This window comes from Neoarius graeffei, chromosome 16 (genome assembly GCF_027579695.1).
Source record: "Neoarius graeffei isolate fNeoGra1 chromosome 16, fNeoGra1.pri, whole genome shotgun sequence".
Taxonomy (NCBI): domain Eukaryota; kingdom Metazoa; phylum Chordata; class Actinopteri; order Siluriformes; family Ariidae; genus Neoarius; species Neoarius graeffei.
This window is the reverse complement of record NC_083584.1, coordinates 18,385,586-18,403,868: the sequence shown is the minus strand read 5'-3', so window position 1 is coordinate 18,403,868 and position 18,283 is coordinate 18,385,586. Positions and strand designations below refer to the sequence as shown.

Sequence of the window (18,283 nt, the reverse complement as noted above, 5' to 3'; positions counted from 1 at the left end):
TTTGTGCTCTAGCATCATCATTTCTTGACCAATCTTCACCAAAATGCAACTCATTAAGGCCACACAAAGACATCACTAGTTTTTTGGTGGGTCAAGGTCACCAAGGTCAAATCTTGTAAAAACACCTAACCGGCCATAACTTCTGAACCAGCGTTCGTAACGAGATCAGACTGGTGGCATTGGAAAGCATTTTTGAATCCCTTTCAAGTACACCATTGATTTTTTTTTTACCTGTGATGTCATCTTGAGGTCGAAAAATGAGGTCAAATTTTGCGAGATTTTTGACAAATTTGACCTTGACCTCAAAAACATGTTTATCAATTTGATATCAATACTCTGACCATTAATTAGCATTCTGGGCCTAATTCTAAGGTCATGTGCAAATTTCAGGGTCAAAAGGTCAAAGATCAAGGTCATAGTACCGGTTTTTAGTTCCAAAATTTCAAGTGCCTATAACTCAGAAAGTTGAACTCAGAATTCGATGATTATTTATTTATTTATTTATTTTTGTAGGTTCTCCATGGGGTGGCACAGTGGTGTAGTGGTTAGCACTGTCACGTCACAGCAAGAAAGTCCTGGGTTCGAGCCCAGCAGCTGGCAAGGGACTCTGTGTGGAGTTTGCATGTTCTCCCCATGTCTGCATGGGTTTCCTCCGGGTGCTCCGGTTTCCCCCACAGTCCAAAGACATGCAGGTTAGGTTAATTGGTGGCTCTAAATTAACCATTGGTGTGAATGTGAGTGTGAATGGTTGTTTGTCTCTATGTGTCAGCCCTGCGATGACCTGGCGACTTGTCCAGGGTGTACCCCGCCTCTCGCCTATAGTCAGCTGGGATAGGCTCCAGCTTGCCTGCGACCCTGTAGAACAGGATAAGCGGCTACAGATAATGGATGGATAGGTTCTCCATTAAAACCCCTTTTGATCAATAAAATAAAATCTTAAGCGAACTTGATAATGACGTCACAAAAAAATCACATTATAGTTTTGCTTTGTTTCTTTGTGATTTTCGCAAGTATCGTGCTCTGCACGACTTTTCATTTGTTTGTCTCCAACATAACTCAAAAAGTTGTGAGTGGATTTTGATGAAATTTTGAGAAAAGGTGAGCCATGGGCCAAGCAACAATTGATTAGATTTTGACACACACCCGGATATGTGTGTGGTTCCAGGATTGATTGATTTTACTGTTCTGAATGTAACTCAAATAGTAATGTATGGATTTGGATGAAATTTGGTGTCCAGCTTTAATATTATCCTAAGTTCAAGTGATTTGATTTTGATGCTGATGTCACTTGGTGGAGGTATGCAGTCTACTGAGTGTCCTTCTAGTTCATTCATTCATTCATCTTTAGTAGCTACTTTATCATGTTCAGACCGTGAGTTGGCCTAGTGGTTAGCGTGTCCACCTCTCAACCAGGTGATCGTGAGTTCTACTTGCAGTTGGGTCATACCAAAGGCCATCGCAAAAATGGTACCTACTACCATCTGGCAAGGCACACTGCAATACAGATGCAAGTGGGGAACTCAAACTCTCGGTTACCAGAGATAGGCAAGAGGCCGAGGGCTATCGAAACGGAGATTGGCGCCGAACCCATATGCCTTAAAGAGTGGGTTAGTACTGGGACAGGAGACTGCCTGGGAAGACCAGATTCTGGCATGAGAGGGACTTTGACTTATCATGTTCATGATGATGGTGGATATGTAGCCTCTCCCAGGAACACTGGGCATTTGGGATAAATTTAGCATCGCCAGTTCACCTACTAGAATGTTTATGGACAGAGGAACCTGGAGAACTTGAAGGAAATCCACTAGAACACATGAGAAGATACAAAGATCTGAACAGACAAGCAGACATACATTTCATAATTAAAAATGTTTAAATTGAGGGAAAAGTTAGTCATTCATTTTCAGTCATCGTTTTATCCTGGTTGAGGTCATGGTGAATATGGAGTCTATCCCAGGAACATTGGACAGGAGGCAGGAATACACCCTGGATGTGATGCTGAGCCATCATAGGGCATCATACACACACATACACGCAGTCATTCCACGAATCCACCGACTGGCACGAGAAATCGGAGGAAACTGGAGAACCTGGAGAAACCCCACACAGACACAGATTCAACATGTGGAGAAACTTCAGGATACCTGGAGCAGCCAGGCAGCCACTCTACCCGCTGCACCACCATGCCATCCCAGAGATATTCTGAAAAGGTTCCATTGCTTTCATCTGATACAGTGATGGAGGCTGATACACAAACAACATGCTGTGTATAACGGTAATTTTTACTGTACAGTCATATTTATCCTCAATGTGAGTGATTTGGATCTTCTTATTTTATTGACATGAGATGCCTTGTGGGGCGGTACGGTGGTGTAGTGGTTAGCGCTGTCGCCTCACAGCAAGAAGGTCCGGGTTCGAGCCCCGTGGCCAACGAGGGCCTTTCTGTGCGGAGTTTGCATGTTCTCCCCATGTCCGCATGGGTTTCCTCCGGGTGCTCCGGTTTCCCCCACAGTCCAAAGACATGCAGGTTAGGTTAACCAGTGACTCTAAATTGACCGTAGGTGTGAATGTGAGTGTGAATGGTTGTCTGTGTCTATGTGTCAGCCCTGTGATGACCTGGCGACTTGTCCAGGGTGTACCCCGCCTTTCGCCCGTAGTCAGCTGGGATAGGCTCCAGCTTGCCTGCGACCCTGTAGAACAGGATAAAGCGGCTAGAGATAATGAGATGAGATGAGATGAGATGAGATGAGATGAGATGAGATGAGATGAGATGAGATGAGATGCCTTGTACCAAAAGAGCACCAGCGTTTAATCCCAACAGCAGCTCTTTCCTGATATTGCTGTGTTTCGTTGTGCTTTCTTTTTAAAGCCCAGAAAACCTCTACACAGCTGGAAACATCTTCAGAATCCGATTTTAACGTCTGAGACACTACAGAACTCTGAGTGAGGAAGTGAGGAGGAGGAGGAGGAAGTGGTGGTGGTGGTAGAGGAGGAACAAAAAGAAAGAAAGAAAGAAAGAAAGAAAGAAAGAAAGAAAGAAAGACATCTGGAGCTCATTTGGACCCTAGGGGGAAAAGAGAAAGAAAGAAAGAAAGAAAGAAAGAAAGAAAGAAAGAAAGAAAGAAAGAAGTAACAATAAAACGTGCTTGACAAAACAACATTTTGGATTTGGTTGATTAAAAACAACATCTTGTAATAGCATAAATATTGGCACCCTATGGTTATTGGTCTAAATGTAGACAGTTCAGGTATAGCAGTTCAGTTCGCAACAGCTGTAGGTGTGTATGGGGCGTGTACTTGTGTGTGTGTGTGTGTGTGTGTGTGTGTGTGTTTGCGCCTCCCTGATGTCTAGCTGACCGACGCTTCTTAGAGAAGGCTGCAGTAAAGCTCAGACTTGCCTGGTCCGTGGAGTTTCACTGAAGAAAATCTTTTCTACACGCAGAATGGTGACTTTTTATTTTCAGAAAGGACCATAGACTTTTTTTTCCCAAGGGGTTTTATTTGTCTTTACGCAAAACCTGCTGTTGTAAGACGGCTGTTCCTGTAGTTGACTAAACCCCAGAGCTGGGCTGATCTGAACTTTTTGTATTGTTATTGGGGTTTTTTTTTAATGATTCATTGACTGAGTGGCTGTCGGGAATCAAGAACTCATCTGGACTGAAATCACTCCGCGCTGAATTTTGTAAATGAGGAGTGGGTAACGTTTCTTCTCTGCGCCGGCCATCTCACATGGAGTGAGTATTTTTATTTAATAAAGTGTTATAATAGGCTAGAATAACATCATACACCAGAGACCTGGAACTTGGCTTCTTTCTAGCATGTATCATTTATACAAAACAATATTTCCGTGATGGTGTTTCAGTATGGATAAACATCTGCCACATCTGTCTCTATGCCTATATATATATATATATATATATATATATATATATATATATATATATATATATATATATATATAGGCATAGAGACAGATGTGGTAGATGTTTATCTATACTGTATATATGTATCAGACTGTTTAAGTTAACCTCTGTCACTTATTTATTAGATTAGATGACGAGAGCGCGCCAATTTTAGTTGAACTTGTGTCGTGAACGCGCCTGTGCTTCTGTGCTTTAATGTGTAACGCGCCTGCAGTTAAACATCAACTATCTAATGGAGGGTCTTTCTTATGTCCTTTACTACACACTCTTTATTATAGTCACTCATTTGTCAAAACACACACACACACACACACACACACACACACACACACACACACACACACACACACACACATCAGGGTGCTGTTCTACATTATGCAGTCTATGAAAGGCGTCCCCCGCCTTCCTGCCTTCCTTCATCCCTGCACTGGGAGTTTCAGGGGATTTTCTCATCTGCAATGGTTGCATTGTTCCTAAAGGATGTCCTAATAAGACAAAGGATCTATTATACCTTTGTATTAGGGTTGTGCTGTCGGAGTGCTTGAGGAACCCCCAAAGCTCTTTGCATTCATGAAAAATATATGTGTGTGTGTGTGTGTACATATCTATATATTTTAGTGATGCAGAAATAAATCCATCCATCCATTATCTGTAGCCGCTTATCCTGTTCTACAGGGTCGCAGGCAAGCTAGAGCCTATCCCAGCTGACTATGGGCGAGAGGCGGGGTACACCCTGGACAAGTCGCCAGGTCATTGCAGGGCGATGCAGAAATCCACTTTTCCTAATTTTGAGACAGGAGAACTCTGGGTGTTGGCTGATACTTGATACTGATCTAAATCTGACAGCTTAAGAACATTCTGATGTTTTAGTTCATAATTAAATAGCTCATGTGTTCATTTGACGGATGCTTTTCTTTCTTTCTTTCTTTCTTTCTTTCTAAAACGACCTACTGCTCAAATTTAATGGTTTTGCTCAAGGCCGTGGCAGTTTGATGATGCAGGGATTTGAACTCACAGCCTTTCACTCACTCGCCCAAACAGCTCACCACTTCTTGACTATCACCACTTTCATCACTTCTTCTAATTTGACAGGATAGAGTTCCCTAACCACCCAGATGACATGCCATGTGTGATGTCATGTCCGATGTTTGCATGCAAGATCAGTGTCATAAAATATCCTAAAATCAATGGATCAGTTTGGAAAATTTGATCCGACACCCAATCCAGCGTTTCAGTATCAGATCAGTAAGTTCCATCCCTATTTTTCATCCACTTTCCCAAAGAGTATACAAAGCAGTCGCAAAACCAGACCTTATTCTGTACGAATGTTGATTGCTAGTGATACATTCTCAGACAGGTCTGCTGTGTGCTGTTTTGACGGGGATGACAATTGAACATTGTGAAATGAGACAGTGGAATGTTGGTGCGATTTTGAGAGCTCAGGTGTCTCGATCTCTCTTTTTACTTGTGCTTATATCTGAGTAAATTGTGTCTTGGCATAGTTGAGTAATGAAGCGCAGGGTTGGATGAAAACACTTCCAAGAGCTGGACAAAACACGTGACCTTGGATACACAACGTTAATCCTTCTTCACTGGTACCCCGGCATGTCAGGGAGCAGGAGAGGGCAGAGGAAGAGAGGGGGATGGGGAGGTGTTCTTCTGGTACGAGATTCTTCTCTTTAGTTTACAGATAAGCTGATACGGAGAAGGAAATACTCATTGCATTGCTGAAAGGTGTTCATCCATCATTCCGGGCGTTACAGACTCTGGAGGAGAATGCAGTGTTTGTGTATGTGTGAAGTGTACAGTCTGTTGTTTTTCTATCAAGATCCGTAGCTGATTTTTTTTTTCAACAATACACTCGGGTACATGCGATGTAGAGAAGAGCAAACACTGAGATGTGATGATAAGAGGTCTTCCAAAGGCCAGCAGGACAGGAGAGGACAGATGAAGTGAAGCAGAAATATCAGGTGTTGAATGAGGCTCTATTGATGGCCAGAGTGTCGTATTTAGGCGTTGGCAGGTCATTCTTTGGGTGTATTCGTCAACTTAATATCGCAGGTTTACTGTCTGTGTTTGCTTCATTAAAGCCGAATAAAGCTGCCAACGCCGTCTCTGCTGACTGCTGACAATGTTCTTTACGCCCACGTTCACAGGCTTCGTTGACAGAGAAGCCCAGCTGGAGATAACACTGTGGTGCATCCTGTACACAAACGCCCAACACCAAGACAGAGGGCCCTTATTGCAAAGTCACATATAACATCATTCATGATATGACAGCATCTGAAAGACAATATGACTTAGTGTCTTACCGTAACATAACCTCTCCAACTGTTCTGACATGCTTCGAAAACAAAAAAAAATGAACTCTCGAACATTTATGGGGTCCAGATTCGCTTTTTGAAAGAACCTTTGAAAGCTGTATATAAAAATCTATAACAGAGTTGTCTATTAAATAGGACACTTTTAGTAAGCAAATAAACCTTAGTTATTTTGTAAAGGTAGACTGCCTTTCAGATTTTTCAAGTGTAGGTCATAAAAAGAATTTTCCCTGATACCCAGTTATTTTTGTTTAGTGGATCGAAAGCTGCTGAATTCGAATCACAGACTTCCAATAATAATAATAATAATAATATTACTATTTATTTATTTATTTATTTTATCTTTTTAATAGAACAATTGATGAATTTAGGGCCACATGGCCCTAAATTCTCCACTATTTTTTCCTTCTTCACCATGACCCAATTCAAGATACTACATCATGCATCACGTGGTGGGCTTTCCCCATTCGCGCAAGGCATTGTGGGATACAAATTTGAAACAGGAGAGGAAAATGGAGGACGTGAGTGTGCAAATGAAACGTGAAAGACCGACTACAGTAACGGAAAACGAGAAGAAAAGATGTTATGTCATATACGAAGGAAAGGAAATGCAGGACCAAACTAGTAAATATCAGCAGTCAGCGAGCACCTCGGTGTGATCAGCTGTTCGTTTAGTGACAGAATGATGGAACTGTCAGTGCACGGTCAAAGGTAAACCTCCACATGAAGCGAGTGATTTCATGCACATTATTCGCTCGGGAATCCCCTCAAATTAAATAACATCCCAGCCATAGAATGGTCTGGTATTTTGTGAGATATTACAGAAGTAAACATATACCACAATGACCAAATTTCAGAGGGAACTAAATTTCACAGGTTTTATGAAATCGAAAGGCCATCTCGCTTTAAATCCAGGTTTTTTTGTTTCTGTTTTTGTTTGTTTGTTTGCTTGCTTGCTTTTTCTAAAAGGTTTGGGAATATTGTAGGGTTCTGCATAAAAGCTCTCACTTTTCCCCCAAAGGAACAAACTGAAGAACCCTTAAGCATAATAAAAATTTACCCTTTTTTTCAACATTGTTAAAAAAAAAAAGGGAGTTCCTTGGGGGTCCTTTGACTAGTTAAAGGAGAACTGAAGGCAGATTTTTTATTATCAAAATTCTACTTCTCCTTTTATTAAATATAAGAATGCATTAGAACAGGATAAAGCCGATAGAGATAATGAGATGAGATGAGATTTTTGATCGCTATTTTATCACTGCTATACCAAGTTATGAGTGTTCGAAATATGCTCTGTAATATATCAGTCCATATGTCAAAGCGATGGCCATAAACGAGATTCGTTGAGACCTGTGCGAGACATCGTAGGACAGAAGTAAAACGTACAGCGGAAATCAAAGTGATCAACATCTGCCAACATTGTCAAAAGACCCGCGTGCCCTCCTTTGAATGCTGATATAATCAAGCCGGAAGTTTTGTTTGTTTTGATAGCAATCTGGGCGACACGGTGGTGTAGTGGTTAGCGCTGTCGCCTCACAGCAAGAAGATCCTGGGTTCGAGCCCCGGGGCCGGCGAGGGCCTTTCTGTGTGGAGTTTGCATGTTGTCCACGTGGGTTTCCTCCGGGTGCTCCGGTTTCCCCCACAGTCCAAAGACATGCAGGTTAGGTTAACTGGTGACTCTAAATTGACCGTAGGTGTGAATGTGAGTGTGAATGGTTGTCTGTGTCTATGTGTCAGCCCTGTGATGACCTGGCGACTTGTCCAGGGTGTACCCCGCCTTTCGCCCGTAGTCAGCTGGGATAGGCTCCAGCTTGCCTGCGACCCTGTAGAAGGATAAAGCGGCTAGAGATGATGAGATGAGATGAGATAGCAATCTGGAAAGTTTGAAAAAAAGTAGGCGGTATTTAAACTCGTTTTTGTGCAATATTTCGTTTGGAAAACAGTTTTCAAAATGGCTGTACTGACAGCTGGCGACATTTCACGTTTTGAGGTCTCCCACAAGTCTCGTGACGATCGCACGGATAAGCGACGCCTGCCGTGGACCAAACGAACTAAACTCAACATGGCTAAAAACTGAATAGGCCGATAAGTATAATATTTAATTGCAGTTAGTTGCCAATACGAGTCACGATATAAGGTTACTAAAACCGAAAACGTAATTGAATAACACGTTAATTAAGAAATAAAGCAAGTTTAAAAATGACTTCAGTTCTCCTTTAAGGCTCTTAGAAACATAAAGTGGGTTTTTGTGTAATCCTGTTCTCTAAGGGTTCCCCCAAAGAAACAAACTGAAGAACCCTAAATTTAACCCTTTTATGAGTGTTGAAATGTGTTTGTAGTTTTAATAGTTTATTTGAATGATTAATGCGACACGGTGGGGCAGTGGTTAGTACTGTCGCCTCACAGCAAAAAGGTTCTGGGTTCGAACCTTACGCCTGACGGGGGCCTTTTTGTGTGGAGTTGGCATGTCATCCCGTGTCTGCGTGGGTTTCTTCCAGGTGCTCTGGTTTCCCCCACAATTCAAAGACATGCAGGTTAGGTAAATACCCAAGACAGGGCATACTTAGTGCCGGTTCAAGCCCAGATAGATTGGGGAGGGTTGCGTCAGGAAGGGCATCCGGTGTAAAACCTACGTCAAATCAAATATGCGGAACAGATCTACTGTGGTGACCCCGAACAAACTGGAGCGGCCAAACGAAGAAGATTTGAACAATTAACGGTCCTTAGCTTTCTACAGGGTTTATTCTTGTAGTCCTGTCTGATAAGAAACCAATCTGCTGTAGGATTCTACATGGAACCTTTAAGGACTCCCCCAAAATGACAAACTGAGGAACTTTTAAGGGTTCTTAATTTGTTTTTTTGTTTTTGTTTTTTAAGTGTTGGAAACAGGGTTACTTAAAAGCTGTTGGAATAGTTAAGCGGTTTTAATGACCTAAAGTGGCTTTCCCTGTGTTGCTGTCTGAAAGTTGTACATGAAACCCAAAAGGATTCTCTCATATCCCTTTTCAACCAGCAGGGAACAGGTTCTTGAACCAGTTCCATTCAGGATTCTTTGACCTTTGGTGTGAACCAGCCCAAGTTTTCACTAGTTTTGAGCGGAACCATTGTAATCAAGGATGAGTCATGAACAGAGGGTGTCACACAATTCACAACTGGAGTAAACAGTAGTAGTAAGATGGTGGTGTGCATTGATTACCTTTTGAGCTTTTGTTCTGTTATTGCAGATATTTGTTTTTGGTCCATTTTTTCTGAAGATGTATCCTTTTCTGTTGTGTTCTGTTCTCTGTTGCTGTGCTCTGCTTCCTCTCCAAACCTCTAATGACACGCCCACTGATGTCATCATGGTTCGCGCTGGAAAAACCAGCTATATTTTGATTCCAGCTGGGAAACAATTTTTCAGGTTACGAACCAATTTATTTTCAGTCGAAATCCTTTGAAAGGTTTGAAACTTGGTGCACAATCAAGAACCGAACCCGTTCCCTGTTGGTCGAAAAGGGGTACCACAGAAACAAACTGAAGAACCGGTAACTACTGCAGCATTCAAATTTGTGAACTAATAAACAATTCCATTTTTTGCAACAAGTAAAATTTTAAACATGCTTTAAGTAAAAGGAAAGCTTCAAAGTAATAACTGAAATGTGGACTTAGACATTACTAGATGAAACATCTAGCATGTTTCATGTTGTTTATTGACCCATCCATCCATTATCAATGCTACTTATCCATCAGGGTCACAAGGGAAGCTGGAGCCAATCCCAGGTGACTTCAGGTAAGAGGCGGGATTCACCCTGGGCAGGTCGCCAATCTATCACAGGGCTAACACAAAGACGAGCAACCATTCACATTCACTTTCACACCTGTAGCATGCTCAGTAGCATACTTTGCTGCTGTTTAGTGATAGAGTCTTGGGGGAAAAAAGATTCTAAAGTATTCCTAAGATTGATCTTCTGAGGAAACTCAGAGTTTTCTATTTGTCTTCTGTTCGTTTGTCGACAAATTTGTCATGTCCCAGGTCTTTCGCTCAGTAAATATCTCATCTCATTTCATTATCTCTAGCCGCTTTATCCTTCTACAGGGTCGCAGGCAAGCTGGAGCCTATCCCAGCTGACTACGGGCGAAAGGCGGGGTACACCCTGGACAAGTCGCCAGGTCATCACAGGGCTGACACATAGACACAGACAACCATTCACACTCACATTCACACCTACGGTCAATTTAGAGTCACCAGTTAACCTAACCTGCATGTCTTTGGGGGAAACCAGAGCACCCGGAGGAAACCCACGCGGACACGGGGAAAACATGCAAACTCCACACAGAAAGGCCCTCGCCAGCCACGGGGCTCGAACCCGGACCTTCTTGCTGTGAGGCAACAGCACTAACCACTACACCACCGTGCCGCCCTTCAGTAAATATGTTATCACAAATATGATGAATGCTAATTGCTCTGATCTGTATCAGTGTCATGGATGTTGTGTTTGTAGATTTTGATCGCGATGCTTTTTGACTGCAGATATCAAAATAAAATGTCGCATTTTGGTTACACAACGTTGTCACACATTGGACAAAATTTAGCTCTTTGATTAAAAACATTGGGTAACACTTGAATATCAGTACAGTTTGTTTCAGTCAGTGTTGTAATCTTCTATACCAGCAGCTCTGATAGTGGGTTTATTTGTACGGTACATTCTCAGAAAATAAAGTACATCGTTCTACCTTTAGGGATACAGCTGCTTGTCACTGGGGTAGGACCCTCTAAGGTACTTATTTGTACTATTTATATACCGCTTGGGAACATATATATACCTTTTTGGCCCTAAAAAGGTACACATAGTTACCTTGAAGTCCAATAATGAGCCCTAGTGAGTACATTAGTGTAGATTGTACCCTGGGAGACAGAAATGGACTCCTACTGTACCCTTATTTCTGACAGCGTAGGTAGATGCTCTATATAAACACATTTGAAAAGCATGTGTTACTGTTGGTGAAGTTTTCAGTGAGGAGCTTCACTGAGCATTTTTCAAGGAGCCTCCAGTGTCAGAGGCACAACTGGAAGTTTCTGAGAGTCTTCAGAATGCTTTGTGGCCTCTCTGTAATATGACAAGCTGAATTTTTTTGTCTCAAGGTCAAGAGAGAGGAAAAATAAGAGGCTGATGAATGAAGGACTGTTTCTAGCTACTGTTATGTAAGTGATAATAGAAACTTGTTTCATGGACGCTCCACAACATTCAATGTAACTATAACAGGACAGGAGGAAAAGAATGATTCATTGTTTATGCATTAATACATTCTAATAAACGAGACCGTCAATGACGGCGTAGCTCACTCCGGCCCCATCTAATCCAGAAGGAACGATCTAAAGTGGGCCACCTTGCACAATAAATGTTGCAAGCTATATACACTATATACAAGCTATATATAGAAGCTATATCCACCCTATAGAAATACCGACCTATTTGCCTGAAAGAATCCAAAATGGCGAGGAATTGACCGAGAAGAAGCGATTTTTGTTGAACTGCTCGTTAAGGCTTAATTAGTTCATATCTTCATTAATAATTGTAATGAAGCAAATCTGGGTAGAAGTTATATGCACCCTAGGTACCCCTACCTTCATGCCAGAAAGAATCAAAATTGGTGAAGAATTGAGGAAGAAGAAGCGATTTGTGTGGAAACTGCTCATTAGGCCTGAATTACTCCATATCTTCATTACTGATTGCAACTATGCAAATTTGTATAGAAGCCATATGCACCCCAGGCAGACCTACCTTCCTGCCAAAAAGGATAAAAATCGGTGAAGAATTGAGAGAGAAGAAGCGATTTTCGTGAAATGTGGATGACGGACGGACGATGGACAACACGATGGGATAAGATCATCACCTGTCGGCTGGATGAGATAATAATTGTGACCATCGTGAAAAAAAGAATTAAAGCTCAGGATGTTCTGCTATAGTTAAATAACCAATGTCTGAGTGGTAACCGTAAAGCAGTTGGTTATGTTCATATAATCGCATCCCCGTCTTCTTTTATTCCTTACATAAGTGAGCCATAATGATTCATTTGGCACTTCATAGACTGCTAGTCACATGTTTATTGCACCTTAAGTGTTAACCACTCTCAATGCTTGTAGTTAGGACTTAAAACAACTTATCACCCTGTCTTAAGGATGTAATTGACACCTTCTTTGGTTACTAATTAAGGATTTTTTGTTAAGCATTTCCCTGAATTTGTGTCACTGGGTCAACGCCAGGGTTGAGATAACTGTGTTTGATTAAGCTAAACAAATGTAAATGAGGAAAAACGATTAGTAAAGAGCAAACAGCATGACAAATATTTGTTGCTTGCTTGCTGTACGTGACTTGTATTGTGGATAATCTGTTTTTCAGAATTACGTTTAAGTCAGACTGAACACATTACAGGTTTCCGTCGCTTTCTCACGTCTGCTCGCATTCTGAATCACAGTTACTGAAAATGGTTACAAACAACCACAAAAGTTTATTAACCTGTATTTCAACTCTTCCCTGAAGACATGCAAGACTAGAGGGAAATCTGGTTCTTGTGATTAGGTCTGCCCAAGGTCATATGGTGCAACCAGACCACTTTTTTTTTTTTCTGACAAATCCCTATGAGCAGTGCATGAGAAAGGAAGCTAAATAAGCAGGCGAATAAATAAACATACGTACGAGTGAACGGAAGGATAAACAAATGGAGGAGGCGTGCAGTGGTGGGAACTGGAAGTGTGGGATTCTTGGGCTTGGTCACACAAGAGGTTAAAGGAGGGGTAATGTAACACAGTGGGCGGAGCTATCATTTCTCCTCCTCTCTCTCTCTGTGTGTATGTCTCTTGCAGAGTTGATCCAAAAATCTCAGTCAGTCCTGTGAGAATTTTGGAAACGAAAGAAAGTTATAAATCTTGAACGTAATAGGAAAAAGGCATTCTTTTCCAAGCAAGGGAATAACATATGACTGTCTGCAGATGTTTCTAGTTTCCATAATGCAACGATTATAGTTATATGCTAAGCACTTTGCTCACTGTCAACTATATATTGACAAATGATAATTGATATGTTGTGAAACTAATTGCAGGAATCACTGTGAAACATTCATCACCTGTCTCTGACAGCGCAAATGATTGTTTGTGTGATATTAATTGTTAGCAGAACAAGTTGCAAGAACCATTAGGCTTTAGTGCTTTGATGGTTGTGAGACAGCATGCATGTCTGGACTGAGAAACACTTTTTTCCCCCCTGGGTGTGGCAGCTGCAGCAAAATAAACGCCTTCTGTTACACGAGGCTGCTGTTCAGCAAGTTACAATTCACAGCCGGCAGCGTGGCGCTCTCAAACCTCTGTGCCAAGCAATGGGTGTGTCCCAGAAACGCCAGAAACAGCCTCACCTCAAGTACGTTCCCTCACAATAACAAACACGGCCTGTCTCTCCCTATCAGTCTCCTGCTGTCCGTCTGACGCGTCGGTCTTATAAACAGGAGCGTGTGCTCATTTAGCAAGGGGACCATTGAAAATGTGTCCTGAAATTTATGCTGTATACAGTACAGACACCCAGGACAATTTGTCTGGCTTCCGCAGACAGATGTAGCCCAGGCTCCATGGGGAAAACTTTATAAATATTTACTGAGCAGGGATCCAGCTAAGGAAAGACTTTAGCCATTTTAGGACAGGCCACATTTTCAACTCATGAGAAAAAAGGGAGAGCCTTCAATGGTCCTGCTTTCACAGGTCCTACTGTCTCTGCTCTTTACCGCATTTATAAAGTAGTTACATGATTCTTGCCTAAAAATAAACCTTGATCTTGTAATTCATCTCGGCTTCCTACCATGATTCTATACATAACCTTTTCTAATAAGGAAACGTTGTTGGGTTCGACAAGCAACTTTTTTGGATTCCACCAAAGGAAGAAAACAAAAGAACCGTTTTGTCCTAAGAGTGCTGAAAAATGGTTTGTTAAGTGTTCTTTGGATAATTAAAACCCATACCAACAGAGAATGGATCCCGTTCTTGTTCACTCACTAAATTTTGAACTGTTCAGAGCATTTTGACCAAAAATAAATTAATTCGGAACTTGAAAAGTTGGTTCCCAGCTGGAACCAAAATATAGCTGGTTTTTCCAGCATGAACCATGATGACATCAGTGGGCGTATCATTAGTTTGAAAATGGAAGCATAGCGCAGCACTGGAGAACACAATGCAACAGAAAAGGATGTATCTTCAGAAAAAAATGGAATGAAAACGAACATCTGCAATAACAGAACAAAAGCTTGCAGGTAATCAATGTGCACCGCCATCTTACTACGACTGTTTACTCCCGTTGTGAACTGTGCAACGTCCTCCGTTCATGATGCATCCTTGATTACAATGGTTCCACTCAAAACTGGTGAAAATGTGGGCTGGTTCACTAGCTGGCACCAAGGTTCAGAGAATTCTGAATGGAACCAGTTCAAGAACCCAATCTCTGTTGGCCAAAAAGGGGTATTAGTTACCTAAGAAAGGGTATTTACTTGTAACCTTCTCTGAAAAGGAAACTCTTGGTGTAGGTTTCTGCATGCAACCCTGAAGGATCCCTGAAGAATGAGGGAAGCTGTGGGCTATTGGTTAGAGAAGCAGCTTTAGGACGAAATAGTTGCTGGTTAGATTCCCTAGACCAGCAGGAATTGCTGGGTTTCAGTCACGTGACTTTTCTTAGTGAAACAGCTGGTGGTCGAGCAAACCAAAAACGGCTGCCATAGTGCAAACAACGAGCAATAACTTATCAGAGTACGCTTGTAATCTAGAAGCCACTGCTTGCTTTAGATATATTCAGAAGATTGCTGTGTGCAATGGAATCGACCCCTACAGTCTGGGAAAGAAGGATTTGTCATACAATCTCGAAAACTACCCTTCAGTCGAGTTCCCCGACATCTCAAACTATCTGGTGTTGCAGACGTCCTTCTACACTGCAAAACAGATGAAAACGTGAAAGAGTATGGAGGCTAAACAAGATGGAGAAGTGATCACAGTGCATTGTAACTGTACGGCTGGGTAAGAAATTTGTCACAGCCTTCATGCATATGGACTTTGTGAAGAGTAAACAAAGAAACAGCTGGGGACTTTAGCGCTTTGTGACTAAAAAAAGTACCGTAAAATAACAACACATAGCAAAAAAAGTACTTGGAAAACACTAAGGCCATAGCTGAGAGGGAAATACAAACCTTTCACCAAGTGATCACTGCAAACTCGAGCGTGCTTCAACTCGGCTCCCTTTGATTTCAGTGAGAAGTTCAAAAGCTACCTTTCTCGACATCTTTGTGTGAAATCCTGTGTTCATTCACCTTTTTTTATTAGTTCATGGGGAACCCTGAAGAAACTTTTTTCAGTTTCACGGTTTGATCGATTCGAACAACCGTAAGCGTAAGGCATTTTTCATGCAAGCAATGCACCTTCTCCGTACAAACGCTTTGTCAACTGAGCTTTGGTAGACCACCAGCTAAAGTTGTGAATAACTAATGAGGTGGAGGTGATGTCACGTGAAACCTAGCAATAGCTGACATGCCCTTGAGCCTGGCACCTAACCCCCGACTGTTCCCCAGGATGCTCTGGGTATGTTGTACTGGATATGAGCGTCTACTAAAAGCCATTAAGGCAATCCAAAGGGGTTGTACTTGGCTATACTATCTGATAGAGAACCTCTTGTTCAATATGAAACATCTAAGGTGGTGTTTACATTAGACCGTATCAGCAGATCATCGGATTAACGTTTTTAAAACGATTCGCGTGCACACAGCAACGCCAATACATGATTTGCATGCACACAGCAACGCCAATACACGGATACGCTAATCACATGACTAATTAGACGGCACGTCACATGGTCCCAGTGCATATCGGGCATGCGCAAGTCACTCACCACTTGCAAGTGGAAGGATGGCAAGCGAACACCTTCTCCAGCAGATAAACACACCTGGCTGTGATGTTCATGTTCTCACTGAGTTTAAGCGCCTGAAGGAGGTAAATAAGTTGAAATGTGTAAATAAACCTCAGTGCGGCTCAGCGCTTCCTCCTGCGCTCCAAATCACTCCGCCCTGAACAGCGAGTGCCCTCTGGAGGGTGCGCACTCCGGCCCTGCGCAGCTCACAGAGCGCACGAGTGAAGCGCACGAGCAGTGATTCGGGACTGAGCCGCTGTGTGTCGTTTCTTGTAGTCCGCGCCGTTTTTCAGCAGTCGCGTCACATGACCAACGTGGCATGACCAACGCCAGCGAATCAGGAAGGTGGATGTCACAGTGACGTTGTCCAATGACGACGTCAGCTAGAGCTCAGCACTGCGTTTCCTCGTTCCTCAATGTTTACACAGCACCGGATCAGATACGAACTGGGTTGAATACGTGGGCCCTGGCGGATTCAAGTTGTTCCGCCTGTGGAGTCATTTCCCGGCGTTTTAATGTGCACGGGCAGTGCATCCGCGACGAAAACGAGACGGATACGGTCTAATGTAAACACCACCTAAAAGCTCCTCCAAAGGAAAAAAACTGAAGAAGAAGTCTTTACAGTTCAAAATTTAACTGTTTTGTTTTTTAACAAGTGTTCTTCGGATAAGTTCTTGGCCATCTAAACAGGTTCTGCTTGTATCTGTGTGATACCAGCTTTTTAATATGGTTTTTCATAACACATCAGAGGGATCCCCAAAGGAACAAACTGAAGAAGTTGAACTCTTTCTTTTCAACAGTGTAGAAACCTGAACTTAAAGTGATCCTACTTGTAAGTGTTATCTCTATTGTAGAGTTCTACAAAAAAAAGCTCCAAAATTTCTAAATTTAACTTCTTTTTTTACGTTTGAGAAGAGTGTTGAAATTGAAGGGTTTCTGTTGTCTAAAGTAACGACTTGAGCTTCTGTTAAATTTCGTAATAAACGACTGTCTTATTCTATGCCACATGGATGGATTCAAATGGTTTTTTTACTTTGTGGAAACTTTTGCGTGAGTCATCAGAAGTGAATGTCACTTGCAGTTCTCTTTTTTTAGGATTAAAATGCTCATGACATTCAACGGTTAGTTTTAAAAAGTTAAGCATCATGAATCATGACAGCTTGCCATCTGTGTGACCACAGTTTTACAGTTTGAGGGAAGGAAAAACAGGTGCAACTTTTACACTAGCAAAAAAAAAAACAAACCATGCTTTGCGTCTGGTTCATTCCCACACTGTGATAATGGTCTCCACTTTCCTGGCCGCAAAGAGGCTTGGAAACCATCTCTGGTGCTGCTGAAGCATGAAGGCACAAAGCATTTTCTGATGAATCTGTAGCTGTATGTGCTCTATCTGACCCTGGCGTTTGTGGTTTTAAAGCTGTCTGCACCTTTGAGGATCTACTGCAGTGGTTCGGCTGAAGAGATCCCAAAAGGCCTGAGCAGGTAAAGTAGGAGAAAGGGCCACACAGGGTCTGCATGTGCTCCTCTTCCTTTCTTCTCAATGCATTGTTTCTACTCCCTGCTTTTGTTTGTGCAGCTGGAGAAGCTAGTGCAGATCCCTCCTGTTGGGATGGAGAAAAGACGAAAAAGTTGGATGGTTCATGAAATGTTCCTGAGAGAGACGGGGGGGGGTTTCCAGAGCAGAGACTTTCTTTCTGATCTTTCTCTGTCAAGCCCGTCATTTCAGTTCTGCTCTCTCTGATGGGATTAGACCCATCCGCATGGTAATGAGAAGTCATGAATGTCCATGAGGAGCAGTTGGAGATGGATCCTGTGCTTTTTAACATGAGAATGCCCGGACTCTCGGTTTTGTGTTCCTCTGGGACACTGTTGCCGTTGATTTGTGTGACCTAATCGTTGCATAGTCGCTAGTCGCGTGTTGAAACAGGAGATTGAAGATTACACAGTCTTTTTTTCCTGGGGCCTTTGTGGAAAGAGACTACTATGAATTTGCATAAAATAATTTTAATGTTTTTGAATAAACTGTTTGTGTGACAATATCTACACCTGTAGGTTAATGAGATGACCTATTAATTTAACCGTCTCTCCGGGCTCTAATGTTTTCTCAGGAAATGGTATTGTGTGTGTGTGT

At 42.2% G+C, this 18,283-nt stretch overlaps 1 protein-coding gene across 2 annotated transcripts in view; it reads left to right on the top strand.

Annotated features, from left to right (window-relative positions):
* Positions 1-3,223: 3,223 nt before the first annotated feature.
* s1pr2 (sphingosine-1-phosphate receptor 2) overlaps positions 3,224-18,283 on the top strand; it is a 62,760-nt gene continuing 47,700 nt past the window's right edge. For both annotated transcript variants that reach the window (XM_060942592.1, XM_060942593.1), the window contains exon 1: positions 3,224-3,734. The gene's annotated coding sequence lies outside the window, so the exon portion shown is untranslated. The remainder of the gene's footprint in view (positions 3,735-18,283) is intronic.